General features: G+C 43.7%; 1 protein-coding gene across 1 annotated transcript in view; it reads left to right on the forward strand.

The window, feature by feature from the left end:
• Window positions 1-13,631: 13,631 nt before the first annotated feature.
• The window catches only part of LOC308075727 (tripartite motif-containing protein 16-like), a gene marked incomplete at its 3' end in the record, with an annotated part of 32,082 nt that continues 24,617 nt past the window's right edge, over window positions 13,632-21,096 (forward strand). Inside the window, exon 1 of the mRNA XM_080415673.1 lies at window positions 13,632-13,637. The remainder of the gene's footprint in view (window positions 13,638-21,096) is intronic.

The raw sequence follows: 21,096 nt of genomic DNA on the forward strand, positions 1-21,096 counted from the left end.
GGTGGAGGCCGGTTTTGTTCATGGCGACCAATTGTATCACGCCTGGTGTTATGAGCATCAAAAAAAAAACGGGTGGCAAACGTCTTATAAACGTCTTACAAACGTCGTATAAATTTAATCTCATTCCTGGTCACAAATTTCCTTTGTTCTCATTTCAAATGCTTTGCCACTCGGGGGACAAGAATGACCAAAAACCAAATGAAATGCTCTATGTTCTATATATTCTATTCAAAGAGCGGTCGTCTCTCTTTCACTTAACCGACAGACTTGACCGTGTTCGTGTTGGACTGAAGCTGGAAGCAAGGTGAAACGCAAGAAATCTGTAAAAACTGAAGAAATCATATCGCTTTTGTTATTTATCTGACCCTATTGCTTTCTGGAACGTCTCTGTTGGTTAACCTCATCTAGTCTAGTCGCCGACATGATCAGTCGCATGCGAACGAGCTCCCGAGGCAGCTCTCGAACCAGCTCTCGCCCTCACGGCAACACTTTTGCGAGCTTTTATCATCCTACTGTCAACATGTTTGAAAATAGCTGATCTACAAGCTCACAGACGCGTTGTGAGCTTGTAGATCGGCTATTTTCAAATAGCCTATGTATACAATAGGGCTAAAGGTGTTAATGTATTGCATTACCTAACTTTTTAGACTTTAGTTATTAATCAGTTATTAATGTAGCATGTACAGTACACAAAGACGAACAACCCAGTTGGGCTGACCTGTCCTATTTGTCTACTGGTGCTAGAGGACAGAGAGATCAGAGAAGGTCTATCACCACTGGAGTTTGAGAAGTTCCTGTATAATCGACTAACCATTGCGGAGACAGCAACCCGGGACAGCTACCATTGCAAGGCAATCCAGTGCGCTGGCTGGTGCATCAATGACCAGAACGCCATTGAGTTCTACTGTGAGCTGTGCGGTCGACTCAACGGCACCCGCTGCGAGGCCATTGATGAGGACATGGACTGTCAGCAGTACCAAAGTCACCTGCGCAGCCGAGCAGAGGAGAGCAAAGAAAACCATGGACATGTTGGAGGGTTTGGTGGCGAAAGGGATCTTGCTGCGATGTCATTGTGCAGAAAGACGACGATGCATGTGACTGGATGGAATGTCTGTGTAAGACAGAGCTCTGCTGGGCAACACGTGGAGACACATCTGCTGACACATTGTGAGGTTGTAGATCTGCTATTTTCAAACATTTTATTACTTTTACTTTTGGTACTTTAAGTAAATTTGGATAACAATACTTTTGTACTTTAACTCAAGTAAATTTTGAATTTCGGACTTTAAAGGGTCTACACCATGAAAATCAATTTTTTTCTTGGTTTTTTGTATTTTTTGGGGTCCCCAGTGTCTCTTGTACCCAAAAAAATGTTTTTTTTTTAATTCAGTCATTCCTTCTCATTTCATGGATTTCCAGAATGGGCGTGTCTGAACAGGCGATCTCAGAATGGAAATGTTTATGATGTCACAAACATTAATGATGGCAAACCCAATGTTAAATGAAAAGTGCCCGAATTGCTCCGAAACTTTTTCTACCCCCCCTAAGTGGGGGTCTACGAACAAATACTTTGGGCTCGGATTTTGGCTTCGCCCCCCGGAAGTGGGTGAAACAGGCACCTCAAACACTTGGTGGAATTGTTCAAAAATGTTCAAAGTGTTTTTTTTTCGATTTTGTATTTTTCTTAGATGCTTCTTTTTATGCAGAATTTTTCCTTTTTTTTATAATTTTTTTAAATATTTTTTTTTATTAACAGACAGAATTGCTCAGTAGCCCCCCCCTGCCCAAGAGGACGTTTTGGTATTGCAGCTGAAAGTGCTGTATAAGCCAGAGACAATTGACTTGGGATGAGTATATCTGAGTGATGATTTAGGCTCAAACCTTTTGAAAAAGGTTTGAGGGACATACACCATATGATATTAAATATCAAATATTTTTTTTTAATTCATGGTGTAGCTCCTTTAACTTGTAACAGAGTACTTCTATATTGCAGTATTGATACTTTTACTTAAGTTAAACATTTGAGTACTTTTTCCACCACTGCCTTCTATAAATGATGAACAACGAAACAGTGATTGTTCATAATATAATGTCTGATCACAATTTTTTATTATGTTTTTTTGTCTTAGATGGTGGTTCGAGCGCTGTCCTTGAAGAGCGGCCATTTCTGCCAGAACCATGGCAATGTCCCATTTCAGACATCGATTCTGATACAGAATCACTCCTCGATGCAGTGCCCCCTGGTGAAGTCAGGGCCAGACGTTCCTCAACCCGCAAGAGACGTGTTTCAAAAAGATACTGTGTATGTTGTGAATAGGACAATAGAAAGATAACTGGTTGGAGCTCTGTTACATTTTGAAGTTTTTATTTTTGCTTTGTGGAACAAGCTTGCTTCCATTGTGAATCACAGTTTAATTTTCATCCTGTGACATGTAACCCTAATAAACAAAATGTTGGTTCTGGTTCTGAGCTGTCAAAATTGTGCTTTAATAACCTTTGGTAGAGCATTAAATAGTAAGTATGCAAGGGGATTACAGATGAGTTCCTCTCTCACATAAATGGTCTAATTGTTAAGAGCTACATACTGCTGTTTTAAAAATTAATCAATACCTGACCTTCTACGACCTTTGTAAAGTGGTTAAATCAAGGGTTGAAGTTGTAAAAAATCACAGATCTCCAAGTTTAGTAGTCAAAGGTGTCCAAAAGTCCCCCAAACTTGCCTACCCCCCCCCCCCCCCCCCAAACAGGGCACTGTGAACAACTTTTGTATTGGACAGTTTTCCCTATAATGCCTAGAAAGACACCAAACCCTGACCCCAGAAACCCCCAGAAAACGTACATAGCAGTGAAACTTCAAACATTTTTGGCAGTATATATGTCCTGTGTAGGTCGACAGTGTCGTGAGTGGTACCATTGGATTCGCCCAAGGGTCTAGTTTGATCGGACACTTTGATCGAGCTGAAATAGTCTGGGAGCTGCAGCGTGTGGACCCAGGTGACTGCTTTTGTAGATTTTAACTTTTAGAGATGCCCTTTTAGGGTTGGTTCCTTGTGTGGTCATCCATTTGAAAAAGGGTTGACATGAACTTGTAGGTCTTGAGTTAACCAAATTTTTGTTTTTTTGTGAACCGAGTGAAATAGTGTTTGTTTTCACATAGATATTGATTTTACAATCATCAAATATGGTCATTTTGGTCATTTTCAGAAATGTCCAATGTGGCCGCTTCGGCCCTTCAACTGACCATATCTCTGGTTTGACATAGCCTGGAGCCAAGGGTGGTGCATGACTCTTTGTGAGTCATGTCCATCGTCATTGGAGTGTGTGGTCCCTTCCTGAGAGAAACAGTGAGAGGTTTTTTTTATCTGTCTTGACAGCAATTCTTTCCAGTGACCATCTCAATGGTCAGGAGAACATGGTGTTTGAGGCCAACCATGGTGTGGTTGATGAAGTATCCTACACGCAGGCAGAGCTTTGAAAAGGTCAGTCATTTCTTAAGGTAATTGCATTCTACACTAGAATATCCAACGAAAGTTCTGTTCGGCTGAGCTCCCCGAACCAAACAAACGGTGGACAGACACGTGTCATTTCATACTGCTCGCGCTCACGCCTTGCGCTGCAGGTGGCGAGTGGAGACTCGCTTAAGCAGTGTGTAGGCTGCACTGCAGCCAGCAGCACTGCGCTGGAAGTGGAACAGATGAAGTAACACATGGTTATCGTGACACGCTGTGGGGAATTTTTCCCCTTTCTAGGTTGTGTTTATGAATGGTCGTGATTTCAGAAGTGTTTATACCTCCTGGAAGTTGGCTCGTATCCCTTCCAAACTACTGCTGCTTTTCCACTTGCTAGTGCTGACAGAATTAAGTTGAAGCTGGGCTGACTGAATGCGAAAAAATGCGGAACATCTGAGCAATCACAGCAGTCGAACTAGTTTGGGTAGTTACAACAGATTGGCAGTCTCACTATCACTGCAACGATCAGGGAGAAGGAGTAGGTGAGCCATTGTAGATTTAATAGTTAAAAAATAAACCAAATTCATGCAATAAAATGGGACCATCTGAGACGCATGCTGGCCTTGGAATAGATGGCGTATGCTATGCCGAATTCTGTCCCACTACCAAGTGCTACTGTTTAAGTGATTGCTGATTGCCATCTGACCCTTTACATTTATTTTGAGATTTATTTTGGGAACTTTTATTTGATTTGGGGGGAAAAAATACAAAAATACTGGCGAAGCCCTGGCCAAATCTTTTTTCATTTCATTGCTCTTTTTGTTTGTTATTGTTCAAAAAATTATAAATAACAGGCGAAGCTCTTGGCTTCCAAGAAAACCTTCCAAGAAAACCTGGAGCCCTACTAGGCTGTGTGGTGACCCTACAAAAAGTGAAGTAGAAAATGAATTTCGTTCCCACGTCTTGGATCTACTTTTTCAATGCATTTTTGCATAGACAATACTCTTGTGGACTTTGGGTTAAAATACCTCCGCACAAAATCCTGCAGTATTTTTTCACAAGCCAGAAATGTGTGAATAACCAAAATTAAAAAAACGAAAATCTTGTGCTGCTATTTTTGCTTTTGAAAACTGATTTTGGCAACACAAAATCTTTCTCAAATGTCATAAATACATGTACCTAACATCTGAAACAAGTATTGGTGCCTTAGTGTACTCATGTTTGAATTTTGATCTTGAAATGTAGAAAGAAAACGCTTCTACTGAAGTGATTGGTGCCCAGCACAATGAAACATACACATAGTACATTTAGCTAAAAGCTTATATTTCATACATAGAAAATGTCACAACCTACTGTGTAGCTTACTGAAAGGTAGGAGAAAAAAAGCAGCACTCCTTGGCCCAAAATGGCTGAAAATCAGCCCCCTAGATTGGAATAATGCCAAAAATGGACTAGAGTAAAATAAATACACTAAAGCTCCAAATTATTACAACATATGGTATGAAATATTTATTAAAATACCACAGTGTGTCACAGCATGTGTCATTTGTACATCAACCCTCCCACCCACCCCCCAGATCAGGCCTTCTGTGTCACTCACAGGGGGATCGTAGTGGGGAACATAGAACCCGGGGAACATAGACATGACCCCCTCACAGGTATGAACAGAGAAATGTTGGTTGACAGTGCAACGGCAGCAAAATAGTATACAAATATGACAAAATATGAAAGTGCAGACTGCTGTGGATGACCACTGATCACACCATTGATGGATTTGGGGCACCAACTTGACTCAATGAGTATGTCTTGCAGCCCTGCATCACCAAACCTTTTTCCTACAATACCTAGGAAGGACATGTATGTATGTTCAGAGATGTTGCACTTGGTAGGGCAGTGAAAAACCAGCTGGGGGAAATCAGGGGTCAACCTCCGCTTCAATTTATCCTGCCTGCAACATAAAATGTTAGGGAAAGATGAGCACAAGTGTATAAATAAAGATGTATTAACAATGATCGCCAATTTAGTTTAAATATACTCTCATAGACGTTTTTGTGAGGGAATACATCTATAATATACTTTTCAGCATAAAGGTTTTTGTTTTGTTTCCCAGAACTGTCAAAGACAAACATAGTAGTTGAGTTACCTGTAGTTTGAAGCATCAAGATCCTCATGCTTCTTCACTGTGTTTACGAACATCCTTCGTAGCTGGTTTATTTTCAGCACCTCTTGGTCAACTACAAGCCATGGCTGATGACTCTCACAGAAGATCTTGTAGCGGTCAGCGAAGGGTGGTTCATTTACACACACACACACACACACACACACGCACACACACAGACAGACACACACACACACACACACACACACACACACACACACACACACACACACACACACATTTTAACCATTTATTTATGTTCACATAAAGGAGAAACATACAGGGACACAAATATTATAGGTGCAGTAAGGTTACGTTCACATAATCCTGGCATATGTCTTCACGATACAATAAACATGTCACTCAGTACTCTATGGGTATAAGTAACACCGTCTCCGCCATATATGGCGGCTGCCAATTACAGCACAATACTTTGCCAACCTTTTTGCCTCCTTTTTGGGCATCCAAAGTTTTTGAAACCCTCTAACAGCCAGTATGTGGGTATGTCCTATAGGCTGCCAAATATAAAAACAAATAGTCTGCACCTAATAGCCCAGCTCTGAGATGGTATGTAGGAGTGGTTGGTATTTAATGGACGTGTTGTGAGCTTGCTATTTTCAATTGATTTTTTTCATGTGATAACATAAAAAATGATTTCAGTCTCATGTTAAAATGTGTTAGCCTGGTAAACCCCCTCCCTCCGGAAATCTCATTTGCATTTGATTTCAGGGAGGTCTGGGATTGCGCAGGGAGTAGAGATGCCCGAACACTGCGTGTTCGAACCAATCAGCGGCTGCTAGGGGCGGGATCATCCAATCACCTGCCTAGTAGCTTGAAAAAAAGAAAAACTGTCTGTCATCGATTCTGCGACCGGAGTCTCAGATGGGAAGTAGGCTGTGAAACAAATGTGTGTCGCAAGCTTCTTCCATTTGACGGTGTCAGGTTAAAAATGTGTCTCCCTCTCCCCCCAAATAAATCTATTGAAAATAGCAGATCTACAAGCTCACAACGCGTTGTGATGTGTTGTGAGCTTGTAGATCTACTATTTTCAATGCTTTTATCTGATAACACAATAAATTATTTCAGTCTCATGTTAAAATGTGAGCCCCCCGCCCCCCCCCCCCGTGTGTGTGTGTGTGTGTGTGTGTGTGTCTCACCTGCTGACGTTTCTGTTTGAGAGAGTTGATCCTTCTGCCGTTTTCCTCTCACATTAATCACATTAATGTATTTTTGTCAATAAAACGCTGGTAGAATGTTGCGTGAAATCCAGCGTCCTCAGGACGAAACATTCTGAAACATTTAACCAGGTGTTTGCACTTTCTCCATTAACGGCCCGTACATCTACATAAACGTTCATATTTCAGATTTAAAATGCTTACCCATGGCCATGAATGTTACAATTATGTACGGGCCCAGAGAAGTACCTGTATCTTCCGTGTTGTTCAATAAAAAGGCCTGTTAATCCGATCGGTGGCCATTTTCACCATATCCTTTCAACCACGCGACCCTATCGGATGGGAGGTGTATTGCACTCTGATACATTATAAATCTATGAGAAAATGGCCACCGATCGGTTAAGAATACTCTTTATTGAACAATACGGAATATACGGGTATTTCTGCGAGACCATACAGAATTGTAACATCAATGGCCATGCGGTAAGCACACGAAACACACGAAACTGAAGGAAAAGGAGCTAGACAATACGGCCTATACAGGGACGTGGGCCTGTGAAATGGGAGAAATATGCTGGGGACCTTCCAGGCCTATGCCTAACAACAAGACCCGGAGGGGTTTCTGAGGAGGGATGGGCAGCCTCCAGCCATCCACCCCGTCTATGTGCCTGTCAGGGAGAGTTCGGAGATATTTGAACTCTCCCAGGACATTGACGTGGTGGTGGTGGAACTGGCCAAGGCCAGTTCAATAAAGAGTGAAATGCACTACATACTCATGCCAGAGCTGGTGTTGGGGGGCCACCAGCTCAAATGGCACATATTAAAAAAGCATGTGCCAATATTGGGCCTCACTGCCGAGGTGACCCTGATGGGGGTTGGCAGCTGCATTGGGCCCTCGTGCCGAGGTCAAACACAAAGCCGACCTGCACTCCTATGATGCGGCAAAAATGTGCACCGTCACAGTGCAGAAGGGAATAGCCAAGGCCCTCCAAAGGCTTTTTCAGAATCTGCCTGTGGCGCCTGTTGTGTCCGTGACGGACAAACAGGGGTCGGTGGACCTGCTCTGGTCACGATTTGGGCTGCTCGCCCTTACGCCCCGGTCCGCAGGGTTTGCCGACCCCCCATGGAGCGATGGAACTACTCCACCGCCATCAAGAACATGGTCAGGAGGATCTGGCGCCTGTCGAACCTCCTCGCAGCCCCTGACCATGTTCTTGGTGGCGCACTGCTGGAGGTCCTCCTCCAGGGGGTTACGACATCAACGTCCTTGCGGACTCGGCCAGCCGATCCCCCCCCAACACACCCTGAAGGACAGCCTGACCTATCCCGCGCTGGTCCAACAGGTTATCCAACACGGCCACCATTTCAGATCGATCTTTGGAACGGCCTTTGGGCGTTGGAGATTGTCCGGGCAGGCGGGCATGATCCGTCCAGATTGTTGCTGGCTGGCCTGGAGTCTTGTATGGTTCCCTTCCATTCGATATCGGAACAATCGTACAAGGTACGATGCCTTCTGGGACGCACCAAATATGGTGGTTATCCACAGAGGTCTGGAGGTCAGGAGGTCAGGTCTGGAATAATTGGTGTGAATTAAAGTATTAGCTTTTGGATTCCTAGGTGTTTAATACATTGTTTTATTAAATTATCGATTGTTCTCTTTATAATCTATCAAATGGATAATTAGTTGGATTCACTGTTGCACCCCTAATATTTCATATTTTCTCCCTCGGAGGCACAGACCCACGGAAGTACTCAGTCCTCCTGGGTCAGACGGATCTGGATGGGATACACCAGACATGGTGGTCATCCAAGCGGCGTCGGCCCTTCCTGTCGTCCGTGTACCCCCATTGGCCGGCTGGACGTCAATCATACTAAAGGAGCTGGACAAGCGGGGCATCCTCTTCAAGACGACGGCGAGCCTCTATGAGGAGAAGGGGATGCCCTGGTTGCCCCAGATCTTCGAATCGACAGGCTCCCTGACAGTATCCTTTCGTCCCCTAACCCGAACGTGCAGAGGAAGCTCCTCAACTTGATGCTCTTCCTGTCCCTGCTGGGCATTAAGAAAAACACCGGGTATGTCCGCTACAATTTCTTTGTCCCCCTGATGGAGGACATGGCCTGCACGCAGAAAACCCTGAGGGAGCTGGGGATCCTGCAAGTGTTCACGCTGTGACATTTTTATTTAACATCTATCATACTGGTAAACCTGCACATTTGTTGTCACAGATACAACCCACCAATACTAGACATGGCTATGACACAAGACAGGCTATGGGTGGTCAATTTACTTTGGCTTTAATACCTAGAACTAATGCACTTAAAAAAACAGTAATGTATAGAGCAGGAACATATTGGAATGGGCTACCACCACATATATTAAGGATAGACAATAAATCAAGCTTCAAAAATAAATTGAAGGAAGCCGTGATTAGTCAAACAGTTAGATTTAGTTAGTTGTTTAATGTTTGAATTATGATTCATTGTATATACTATTTTATTTAAAAAAAAATTAAATTATTTTTGTTTTGTTTAATTTCTTGATTTGCAAACTAGCAACTATACTAACTATACTATACTATACTAACTATAACCAGTGCTATACTATGTAATCATTTATAGAATTTGTGAAGATCAAAATCTTCAATAATTTTTTTGTTGTTTGTTTTTAACTATGCAATGGGAGAATTACATTGTATTATGTTTTAATTGTATTGTAAAGTGTGAATGTTTGGACCCCAGGAAGAATAGTCTTCACTGTGGTGAGGACTAATGGGGATCCGTAATAAACTAAACTAAACTAAAAGCTGTGCGAGGTCACCACCAGAAATGGCCGGGCCGAGGACATCAAATGGGAATATCAGGGAGAAGCAGGACAGGCGGCAGGCAGTGGAGGAGAAACCCCGGGTGGTGGAAGAGGACGACATCGACGGAGTAGCCGTGAAGGAAATCTTTCTCTGTCTCAACTACAACACCCGAACCAATGAAAACGACTGTGCCTTGGTGTCGACTGACTGGTTTGAGTATACTGACAGGGTCCAACCGCTGTGTCTGGCAGGCCGTGATAGTGTGTCCCTCCCGGGAGAGAAAGGCACCGCCCTTGGGTGGAGCTGGACAAGTGACACAGGTTAGCTTGTTAGGTTAGAGATGTTAGACTGGATTAACTGATTAAGTTATTTTATACTTGCGCTTCTGAGCTTGTAGATTGGCAGTTTTCTCTATTGAAATATACCTTTGTGTTTGAGGTGGGAACACCTCCCGGTGACGCCAGCAGCAGCAATGACCCTCTCAGTTCTTCTGTCAGCTCAACGGAGGCCAAGAAGTGATGATCGGCTCCTTGACATTTAAGAGTCTGTAACGGTCTGTTTTAGTTGTGGTTTGTTCTTGGCTTGGAGACAGATATGATTGTTTATTGCTTGATTGTGATAGCTTATTAAAATAGAAAAAATCACACCCAGTGTGAAGTGGGCGGTGTGGTCACAGTGGTCATCACAGTGATGGAAGTTCACTTAAAGAAAAGTAATATTGTGGACCAACCATTGTACACCCCTAACTTAAAATAAAAAAAAGTGCATAGTCCTATTTATAGGGCTATGCACATGTGTCATGTTTCATTAGCCAATCACAGTCCTGAATAGACTGTGATTGGCCAATCACGGTGCAGGGTTAGGGGGGTACACTGGTGGCCAATCACAGCGCAGGGTTGGGGGGGTGCAAATATCCAAACCTCACATATAGGGGCGGTTTTACCGCCCAAAAATAAAAAAATTGTAAAGGCTATTTTAAAAGCCGAAAAAATAAAAGAGAAGAAAGATGCATTGTGAGCTCTTGCTATTATAGCTATTTCTCTACATTTTCACCTATAATGGGATGCCCAAAATAGGGACGCCAGGTTCAAAGTGTTTACAGTGCAATAGTTCCTCATTGTCCACCACTGGTTGTGATCTGCCTTCTTCCATTGTCCTTGTTGTCCAGTATTGCTTGTGCTCTCCTTGACAGCAATATTTTTCAAACATCGTCAGGACCTTTTTGAAGGGGCTTGATGAGGATATTATGTCCTGAAGGAGTGGCAACTGTGGCATAGGGAGAAGATTAAAATCCCCACCTACGGCGCCATTAACCTGGATGAGAGTATGAAACAAGCGGTTCTCCATTGTGGAGCTGCCGGATGAGTCCACCAGGTCTGCCGAAATAAGAGACAACTTCTCCTTGGCCATTCTCTACCGAAGGTGAGAGTCCTTTCATTTAAAAAATATGCAGTATTGATCAAATACTAGATGTAATGCAGGTTCATAGAAGACCTGCCTGAGGACGATAGGGTGGCCACGGAGCACTTCGGCTACCACATCGGCCACAAGAGCGGGCACACTGACAATACAATGACGATCTCACAAGGACAAGATGTGGCTTCAAGGACTTTGCTACAATTTTCTGTAGGTTCATAGAGGACCTGCCCGAGGACAATAGGGTGGCCACGGAGCACTTCGGCTACCACATCGGCCACAAGGTTGAGCAGGCACTAGCTTTCATTGTGTTAGCGTTGTTCCTCTTGCAGAACATGGAGTGGTTCCCCATCATTCATTGTGTTGGTGTTTTTCTCTTGTAGAACGTCCGGTGTGTAGACAGTTGTGTCCCTACACTGTAAAATATTACTAAAATATTTTTATTTGCAATTGCCTCCGAGCGACTTGAGAGATTACAGCGATTTTATACAAGACTAAGAGCTAATCCACAAATCCACGCTAACAGCTTTACATTTTATATAACTTGACGTTTGTAGCTACTAGATTCGACACCTTCAATTGCCGTTGGCCTTCCGGCCTACGGATAGGGAATTTAGGTTCGCTCACTGTATCACGCCCCTGCGAAGATGGCTGAAGGACACGCTGCTCCCCCGGCGCCTACCCTAGCTCCCGTCTCGCATAGCTTCACAAGCAACAGGGACGCCACCACACGGTGGGTGGTACCATCAAGATTCACGCTTGACTTCGGTCGAGTGCAATCTGACTACACGGTTCAAAACGTGACAGTCTCTATCGCCAACCAAGATAAACTGTCTGCAGCAGTCTATGCTCAAATCGAACAGTTATGTACTGGTCAGCTTCCAATTACAGAAGTCGACTTTATACGACAATGGAAAACCCTGATACTCAAGAGAACACAGGACGTGTTTGAATCCGCCGATAGAGTACGAGCTGCAAACTACGTACGCATTTCAAACACCGTTCCCTGCCCCGCGCCCCTCCTAGCCTCACTAGGTAACTACAGCTGTAAGGAAAATGGTGTTCAGTACCAACTGACCCCTCCTGACAAACCCAACGCTGATTATGCAGAATGGTGGGATGTCTCACAACAAATCCTCACTCAGTGGATTCTGTTGATGAACAGAATACAACATCCCTTTGTTGTTAAGGAGTATCCGTCTCCGCGCGACTGCGATGGACGAGCGATGGTCTTAACGGCCGTCAACGATGCCGCCCACACGCGAGCCATCAAAGCCTACATCCATGGACCTACCCCAGCAGATGCCATGACGCGTTTCCTACAGGACAACCCCGTTTGGGAATAATGCACTCCCGGCCGCTAATTGTCACTTACGACTTACCGAGCGCATGCATATCGTATCCGTCATGCACTCCTACCTCAAGGACTTCTGTATTGGATCCAACTCTTAAAGAGTTTCCAAGAACAGTCTCACTAAAGATAAAGCTTCACTCTCCATCCATTTCACCCCCCTCCTCCCTTTCAATGATTCATAATTTTGAGTCATACAAATCTTAGTTCTGCGTCTCTCAATGATGCCAACTAAATGTATTTCATTTATGTTAAAAACATTTTTTAAAAGAGGACAACACATTGGAAAAAAGGTTTCTGGTAATAACTTTATTCACATGTTATGTTTTTCTTATTTTTCATATTGAGTACCAGAAGAAGTTTTGTTTTGAAATGTTCTAAAATTGTTGGTTGATGAGCAGAGCTTAAAAAGGGGGATGTAGACAGTTGTGTCCCTACACTGTTTTGGTTATTGAGTGTTGCCGTACCTGCGGTAGTCCCGCAAGACCACTGGGACGTGAACGTAAAGACAGTGTTGTGTATGTGTTTAGCTGTTGCTGTCCACACAGAGTTGCCTCCTATACTTTGATACATGGTTGTTAATAAACCTTACTTGAACTAAACCACAAGTGATTATTAAGTCAAGAAGTCAACACGGTGGTTGCGCATGGGGTCATACCTATGTTCCCCGGACCTATGTTCCCCCACTAAGGTTATGGTTAGGGTTAGGTTTAGGTTAGGTCCTATATTCCCCGCTCTCCTAGGAAAGCGGGGAACATAGAACCTGGGGAACATAGAACCTGGGGAACATAGGTCCCGTTGCGCATTTGGAGGCTGCCTGACAACTCCATCTGGTCTGCCACCTTAGGAGACCTGAAGAGGTTCTCCTTGATCTTTCCCTACATGAGGTGAGAGTCCTTCGCTCATAAGGGTCTGTGTCCACCACAGAAACCGTTTTTTGTTGTTTTTGTTTTGGGTGGTGCAGTGATATTGTTCCTGTCGGGCAAAAACTTTGTCCGACAGCAACCATTTCTCTGTGACTTTGACCGTGTACTTAACAGGTTAAGGAGGAGACAGGCATCGATATCAGCTGGCAGATCAAGCTTCATAAGTACCTCGACAAGGAAGCTAACCCGGAAGGACGATGTGCCATAGTACACAATGCACGTGGATTGTACAACAATACCAAATTAAAAAAGATTATAATAATGAGATCTAGATAGGACATTTGTAAAACACAAAAAGTTAGAATATGGAGATAAAAGGTTTCTGCCCGACAGCAACCATTTCTCTGTGACTTTAACCGTGTACTTAACAGGTCAAGGAGGAGACAGGACTTGACCTGACATGGCACATCAAGGCTGACAGGTACATTGAGCTGATTGATGACCCGGATGGCAGGCAAGTCCGCCTATACATTGTCCATGACAACGATGGAGAGTAAAAGAGGACCAAATTCAAATGCGATGACAAGGAGATCAGGGTACATACCCACGTCTTTCACCCAACACCTTCTGCCTCTGACGAGGAAACCAGGTCTGCGAATTATGAGACAACTTCTCCTTGGCCTTTCCCTACCTAAGTGAGAGTCCTTTGCTTATAAGGGTCCTTTCATTTAAAAATATGCACAAAGCATGATGGCCCAGGCTATAAAAAAAATTGTTATTTTATTTTAAACATTTTGTCAAAGAAATGTAAAGGGAAATTCATACATCAGAACTATGGAGCTATGTTTTGTTTTTCCTCCCTTACATTCATGTGAAATAAACATTTATATGAGAAAAAAATATATATATATATGCACAAAGAAAATATGCATAAAACACTGGATGCAATGCAGGTTCATGGAGGACCTGCCCAAGGATGAGAGGGTGGCCAAGGAGCACTTTGGCTACCACATCGGCCACAAGGTTGAGCGGGCACACTGGCACTACGAAGACAATTTCGCGAGGACAAGATGGGGCTTCAAGGACTCCAGTCCCATCATACAATACTGTGGGAAGCCGCTGCTGTATTCAAAGAAAAGGGTGAAAATGAAAGAATCACTCAGGGATTTGAAAACGTAACAAAAACTAAGCTATGATGACTAAGGCTACGTTTAGACGAGGACGATCAGAACAGAAAACGAAGTGCTGTACCGTCATCACCTTTTATTTCTTATCTACATGTATGGAGACGTTTCAGTGAGTTCTAACGCTGTAGTGTGCATGCCAGGTGGCTAGGTGGCAGTGACGTGTCTTCTTCCTTCTTCCTATGTTTGTTTGGTTGCCATGTCCACTTATAAGCGACTTTGGGCTTGTTGGACTTGGACTTGTTTCCTAATGTTGTTTAAACCAGTGGTTCTTAAACATCTTGTCAAATGATGTATTTGTCCACAGCCCCCCCCCCCCTTCTGAAAATATTTTGTGTCAGGGACCCCCATACAAGATTTGTGTTGTTAAAATTGTTAAAATGTTTCAAAAATGTTCCAGAATGACCTTTTTATTTTCTCAATATTGCTCTCCTTTCTTTTTTGAAAATAGCAGATCTACAAGCTCACAACGCGTCGCATACGCTACTCGTTGTGAGCTTGTAGATCTGCTATTTTAAAATAGCCGTAGCCTAATCGCTTCTTTTGAGTTTTCATAGACTTGGTTGCTTATTTCACTCGCAGAATCTGGCAACACTAGCCGACACCGTCTTGCCCGTTCACATGGAGACGACAGGCACAGCGTTTTAAAAGAATTCCACACTGGAAGGAGGTTTCACTTAATTGCGTTTTCAACCCCTGATAACACCGTTCCCGTGTAAACGGACGGCACATCTGATACTTTATTTTGCCGTTTTCTGTAGAGACGGTCCTCGTGTAAACGGCACCTAAGACTAAATATATTGACAATTTCGTTAACGAAACTGTTGATAAATGATTGATAGTTATGACCTGTACGGGTAACTCCTGAGAGTGTACAAATGGAACCTGATGAACCATTTCCACTCTTAGGCTGACCATTTGGACCCTTACGTGGACCCAAATGGTCAATTTAGTTTGTTCTAGTTGTAATGGACACCAAAACAAAACGACAAACGTCTCCGGTTCTGGAATTTTCTGGGATACCCTTTGTAGTCAAGAAGAGCCATATGATGTCACCCCCACTAACTATGATGTCACTCCATTTTAGTGTGTGCTGGTTGAGGGTCGAGGGTCTGGGTGGGGATTCCCCAAGGGAAAGGTCAACTATGGAGCCTATCTACTGCACCATGCGAGAAGTGAGTGAAGTCAGGGTGGGGATTCCCCAAGGGCAAGATGGAGCCGGGTGAGAAGGATATCGACTGTGCCGTGCGAGAAGTGAGTAAAACACGCTTCTATTAACCCATTAAGACCTGAGGTCGATTATTTTAATGTCTTCTAAATCCTCATAGTTTCCTGAAAATAAAATATGTTGCTATATCAGTGGTTCTCAGACTTTTTTATGTCAAGGACCCCCTAAATTATATGTATTTGTATGCCCATCTGAAAAAAACATTCCAAATATGTTCCATTATTTAAAAAAATTAAAGCAAAATATCTAAAATAGCAGATGTACAAGCTCACAGCGCGGCACTAAGTGTTGCGCAGTGAGCTTGTAGAGCTGCTATTTTTGAATGGCCAACGAATAAATGGATAAAGTGTTTAACAGTCATGCGTAGGTACAGAGATTCCGTGCATTTATTGTAAGATTGTATGAAAGCTAGAATTTCCAGTGTTGTGGAATGTTTTCTCTTCCTTTTAATGACCAAAGTGACTCTGGATAAAGAGCGTCTGCTAAGTGACCACATTGTACAACTGTTTCTCTTTGTGTGCCAAAGGACCAAAGTGACGACACGTGACACCTGATCCACGTGTGCTAGACTCCTCAACTATTTAAACCGGGTCATGGAGGAGCACAGCAGTACTGCCGCCCCCCGCCCCCCACCCCCCACCCCCGCCCCGTTGGATGAAGACAGTTCGTTACAGTTACAACCAGACAGCAGAGATGGAGAGATGCAGTGATCGTCCAACAGTTCTACACACAAATTCCCTGCGGGAGCCCTGTCAATTTCTTTTCAAGTAACATACACAGTGCACATACAAACAAGTACATTATATTACTTGCCCCCCAATGGATGATCTACGAAGGGAAGAGGCCGCACTCCACGTGTGGCCTCTGCCACCAACCCCATGCACACGCCACACCCTAAGCCCTGCCCCTGTCCCTCCCCCTGTGACTGGGTTAGATGATGATCTACTGAGGGAAGAGGCTGCACTGCGCGTGCGGATGTACGTGCCGCTAAGAATTGGCCCAAATTCTGGTCCAGTGCCAACTGCCGAGACTCCCCCTGTGCCTCACCCTCTCCCTGCCCCTGTGCCTGGCCCTACGCCTACCCTTCCGGACACCCAGGAAAGGGAGGAGGACGTAGAGCCAGGTATGTGGGACTTTATCCACATACGTAAGTTTAGAATAATTAACCGTGTAAATAAAAGTAATGTAAGTAAAAATAAACACAATTAGTTTTGAATTATATCAAGTTTATTAAGCTTACAAAAACAAGCCATGTGAAAAAAAGGATATGGTAAACATATGGTAAAAAGGGATAGATTTGGAGGGGTGACTGCATTTCATAAGAGGAGCAATGTCACACAATACATGTCAGATAAACAAAATGTGGGGGAAAGGCTGCTTTTTGTATATGCATTGTCCATTTTTCACAGTAGAAGTAAATAATTAAAATCTGTAGAATAGAATAATTAAAAGGATTTAGATGTTAAAACACTGATGCTCTGTTTATGTGAAGAGGGTCTCTAGTATGCTCAAGGGTTGGTAGACATTGTGGTGCCAGAATTAGATTAACTTACAGCTTTACAACACACACGTGCACGCACGCACGCACGCACGCACGCACGCACGCACGCACGCACACACACACACACACACACACACACACACACACACACACACACACACACACACACACACAAGGGGACATGAGGGGGGAGAGGGTGGTGGGAGCACTGGACAGGTCAGGAAGGGATGGACTGTTTTTGTTAGTTTTGTTAATACTGTAGAAGCTTAATACTAATAGAAGATATGTTGATAGTGATAATGCATTCTACTTTGCTGCTCTCTAGTGCTATGCTTGTGTGGCACTAGTGCTATGCTTGTGTGGCACACAATTGTGAACATTGTTGTTTTTAGAAAGGGCAAAGTTTAATGAAAACCACTCACCTGCCTACCCACCGTATAACTAAATATCCAGTGACACAGACTACTAAACTAAATCAGAGTCACAACTAATAGCTTCATTGGGATGTGGTAATTATGTGGGGTTTATGTGGGGTTGGTTTGCAAGGTTTTATAGCCCTGATCAGCTAGGTCACAGGCCACAGGGCACCCTCTCTCTCACTCACACACACACACACACACACACACACACACACACACACACACACACACACACACTGGGACTGGGGGGATACAGGTCTCATCTCATTGGATGAGGGTCAGAGCGGGATTTTCCAGACAAAAAAGTATAAAGGCTGCAACTGAAAAACGTATAACCACAATTGCATCCAAACATGGAGGGAAAGAGAGAGACCGAGAGCTCCGAGGACTACAAGGACACATCTTGCAGCTCTGGCGAGGAATGGGGTCCACCAAAAGCCAAAGATGTCTGTTTCTCCTATATCCAGTCTCAGTCCTGCACCTGGTGACTCCAGCCCTTCACCCTCCCCACCTGCCAAGCGCAAACAAAAAAGAAAGGAAGGAACCGCTGGAGCTGTTGGGCCGGCTAAGAGGAAACCTGGAGCTGTTGGGCCAAAGACGAAACCTGTGCCCGTGACAACAGCAGATTCTGATCCAGACGTCCCTTCCACCTCCACAGAGCGCCCAAAAGGGTCTAGAATGACCCAGTGGAGGAAGAAGAGGGACCAAGCAAGGGACAGAGAGCTGCTCAGGCAGGAGGGCACCTTGAAATGGGGTGAGCCTGGCCAGGCATGTGGGGTCTGCGGTAAAAGGAGACACACGGACACAGGCCACAGCTACTTCCGGGGCGTTTTTTATTGTGAGATTGAACACGGCCCGGGAGCATTAGGGGTGAGCCAGTGGGTAAACAGCCAGATCCACCCAGACCAGCCATATGAGGTGCCCAGGACCACGGTGTGGAGCAACGTGAAGAGAGATGAGGAGGGGAGAAAGAGCAAGAGAAAACCTTACAAGCTCAGAATATGTCAACTATGTGGTCAACCTCAACAGAAAGATTTTGGGCATTGTCAGTATAACACAGAACATTTCTGTGCGCAGTACAACTGCAAAAGCCCGGAGCTGTGGCTGTCAGAAAAAAGAGAAAAAGATCGAACCTGAAAGAGACTTTTAAGATTTTTGTGTGTGTGTGGGTGTGTTTTTTAGCTTAGCTCTAATGTAACATTTTCTTTTTCATCATTATTATTATTATTATTATTAGTGTTGTTGTTGTTGTATTATTAATACCTGAAAATATAAATAATCAATGTGTGTGCATGTTTAACAACAGAATAGATGTGAATAAAAAATATATATATCTAAAAGTATGTCTCATGTCCCGTCTTTAATGATGAAGTGTTATTATACTGTAATACATAGTGAAATGTGCACAGCATGTTTTTACACACTATGTCTGCTGTCCCACTTTTAATAGAAGTGAGTTAAGAATAGGACCTTATATGACCTTTTAAATAATTTGACTTCTTAGTGACAAAAAAGGGCAGGTTGTAAATAAGCTGTGTTCAGATTAATAGACATGAAACAAATGTAATACATTCCCTATCACGCAATAATGACACTACTATATGTTCAGTATACAGCTTTTTTAATTGTCATCGTCTTACACTCTATTTTCTCTGAGATTTGTTTAATCAACACAACACAACACAATCATCACAATATGAAACAATAGCTATACCAGTCGTGAGATTTAGAATGAAAGGTTTGACATTGTGAAGATAATTAAATAAATCAAATCATCCGCTTCAAGGATCAGCATATATCGTATAATGCTCTTGGGCGAGTGCCCAGTCAATTCAATTCAAATGAGCTTTATGCCAATAGCAAGTATCAAAATACAATAATAAACAGTAGAAAAAAGTGATCAAACATATACAGCTTGAGGGGGTACAGCATTGTGTAAGCAGAGCTACCTCACATTTTGTCCTTGTGTACATATTAAGCATACAGCCTATAAAGTAGTCATTACATTTGGTTTTGGACAAAAACATGCTTTTTTTCCTTAAACGCTACACAAAAAAACGTTTAAATGTGTTTAGCTCTGTGTATATGTGCAACAGGTCTAGAGGTCACTCAGGCAGTCAGTGCCACAGATTTTAAGGCTTGCTGGAGAGATAACACCGTGCTGCAGAGGAGCCCTCCTGCTGTGTGGATACAATAAGGGAGGGAGTTGCCTTGGCTTTTACCAACAACATGACCGATGTTTGCACCCTGGGAGGAGGTGAACATAAACCACAACTTCTTGTGTACAGCTAAAACAGGGGCTTATATTGTTACAATTATAACGGCGATTCTGTTTCATAGACGCAGAGTATTGACAGGTTGAAGAGAGAGATAAGCATGTGGTTAACCCATTGAGACCTGAAGCCGATTCTACATGTCTCCTAAATCTCAACAGTTTTCTGAAAAACGCATGTTTCTATGTCAGTGGTGCTCAATCTTTTTCATTTCAAGGACCCCCAAAATTATATGTATTTGGCCGCGGACCCCCATCAAAATATTATGTTCCAGGGACCCCCCATAAGCAAAGATTTGAGTTAAAAATTTTCGCTTTAAAAATATATATATTCAAAGATTTGCACACATTTTCACGATTTTTCAAAAATAGCAGATCTACAAGCTCGTAGCGCGGCACTCGGTGCCGCGCTATGAGCTTGTATATCTGCTATTTTTGAATAGCCCAAAGTGTAAAATAATGCTTTTTAGCTAAAATCTAAAAATGACACAGTTCCAGGTCTTAATGGGTTAATGGATACAATAAATAAAGGAAAAGGCCAAGAATAAGCAGAAGAGATGCCACTACATACTGGAGAATATTCAGTAATATATCTCTGAGAGCCAAATATAGACTGCAATGTAAAATCGATGACAATTGAAAGGTGGCAATGTAATGGTGGAACCAAATGGACCCGTCAGGGTCTCATGCATTCTAATTTGGCTTTCACAGCAGGGAAAAGCACAGAGTCGAAAACGGGACTCTCTGAACATGACAAGTAACAGACTGACAAAGCCATTATTGGACTTTGGAGCAGGGGAGAAATAACAGAGGAGAGAAGAGTGTTTATGGAATGAATTCTTGAAGTGGCAGAGTGGCAGATCGGATGACATAGACATAGAACGCAAAGTGGCCGCATGTGCCAGCTGCGCCGTGCGTAAAAGGAGAGCGAGCACCGCGGCCGCACCGTTCACTTGTCGTTGTGCGTGCGCGCTTGCTGTCGGTGGAGGGAGGGAAGGGAGGGGAGGTGAGGGGAGACCGACCGCATGGCTAATTTGCATAGGATTTGCATGCGGCGGAGCTCCGAACGCATGGCTAATTTGCATCTCCTCCGTGAACGGGCGAGGGGAGGGCTCCCTCCGCTGTAATGTTCCAATACCTCAACCTGCCGTATCGTTCGCTTATCCCGCGGGGATAATGGGGAAAAATACTCCCCGTGATCCCCCAGCCCCGCGGCCCCGGGGGCCGGCGGCGCCAAAAGGGTTTTTTTTCCACGCGCGGCGTGGAGAAGATT

The sequence above is a fragment of the Gymnoscopelus braueri genome (genome assembly GCF_963280865.1).
Source record: "Gymnoscopelus braueri genome assembly, chromosome: 20".
NCBI classification, from domain to species: Eukaryota; Metazoa; Chordata; class Actinopteri; order Myctophiformes; family Myctophidae; genus Gymnoscopelus; species Gymnoscopelus braueri.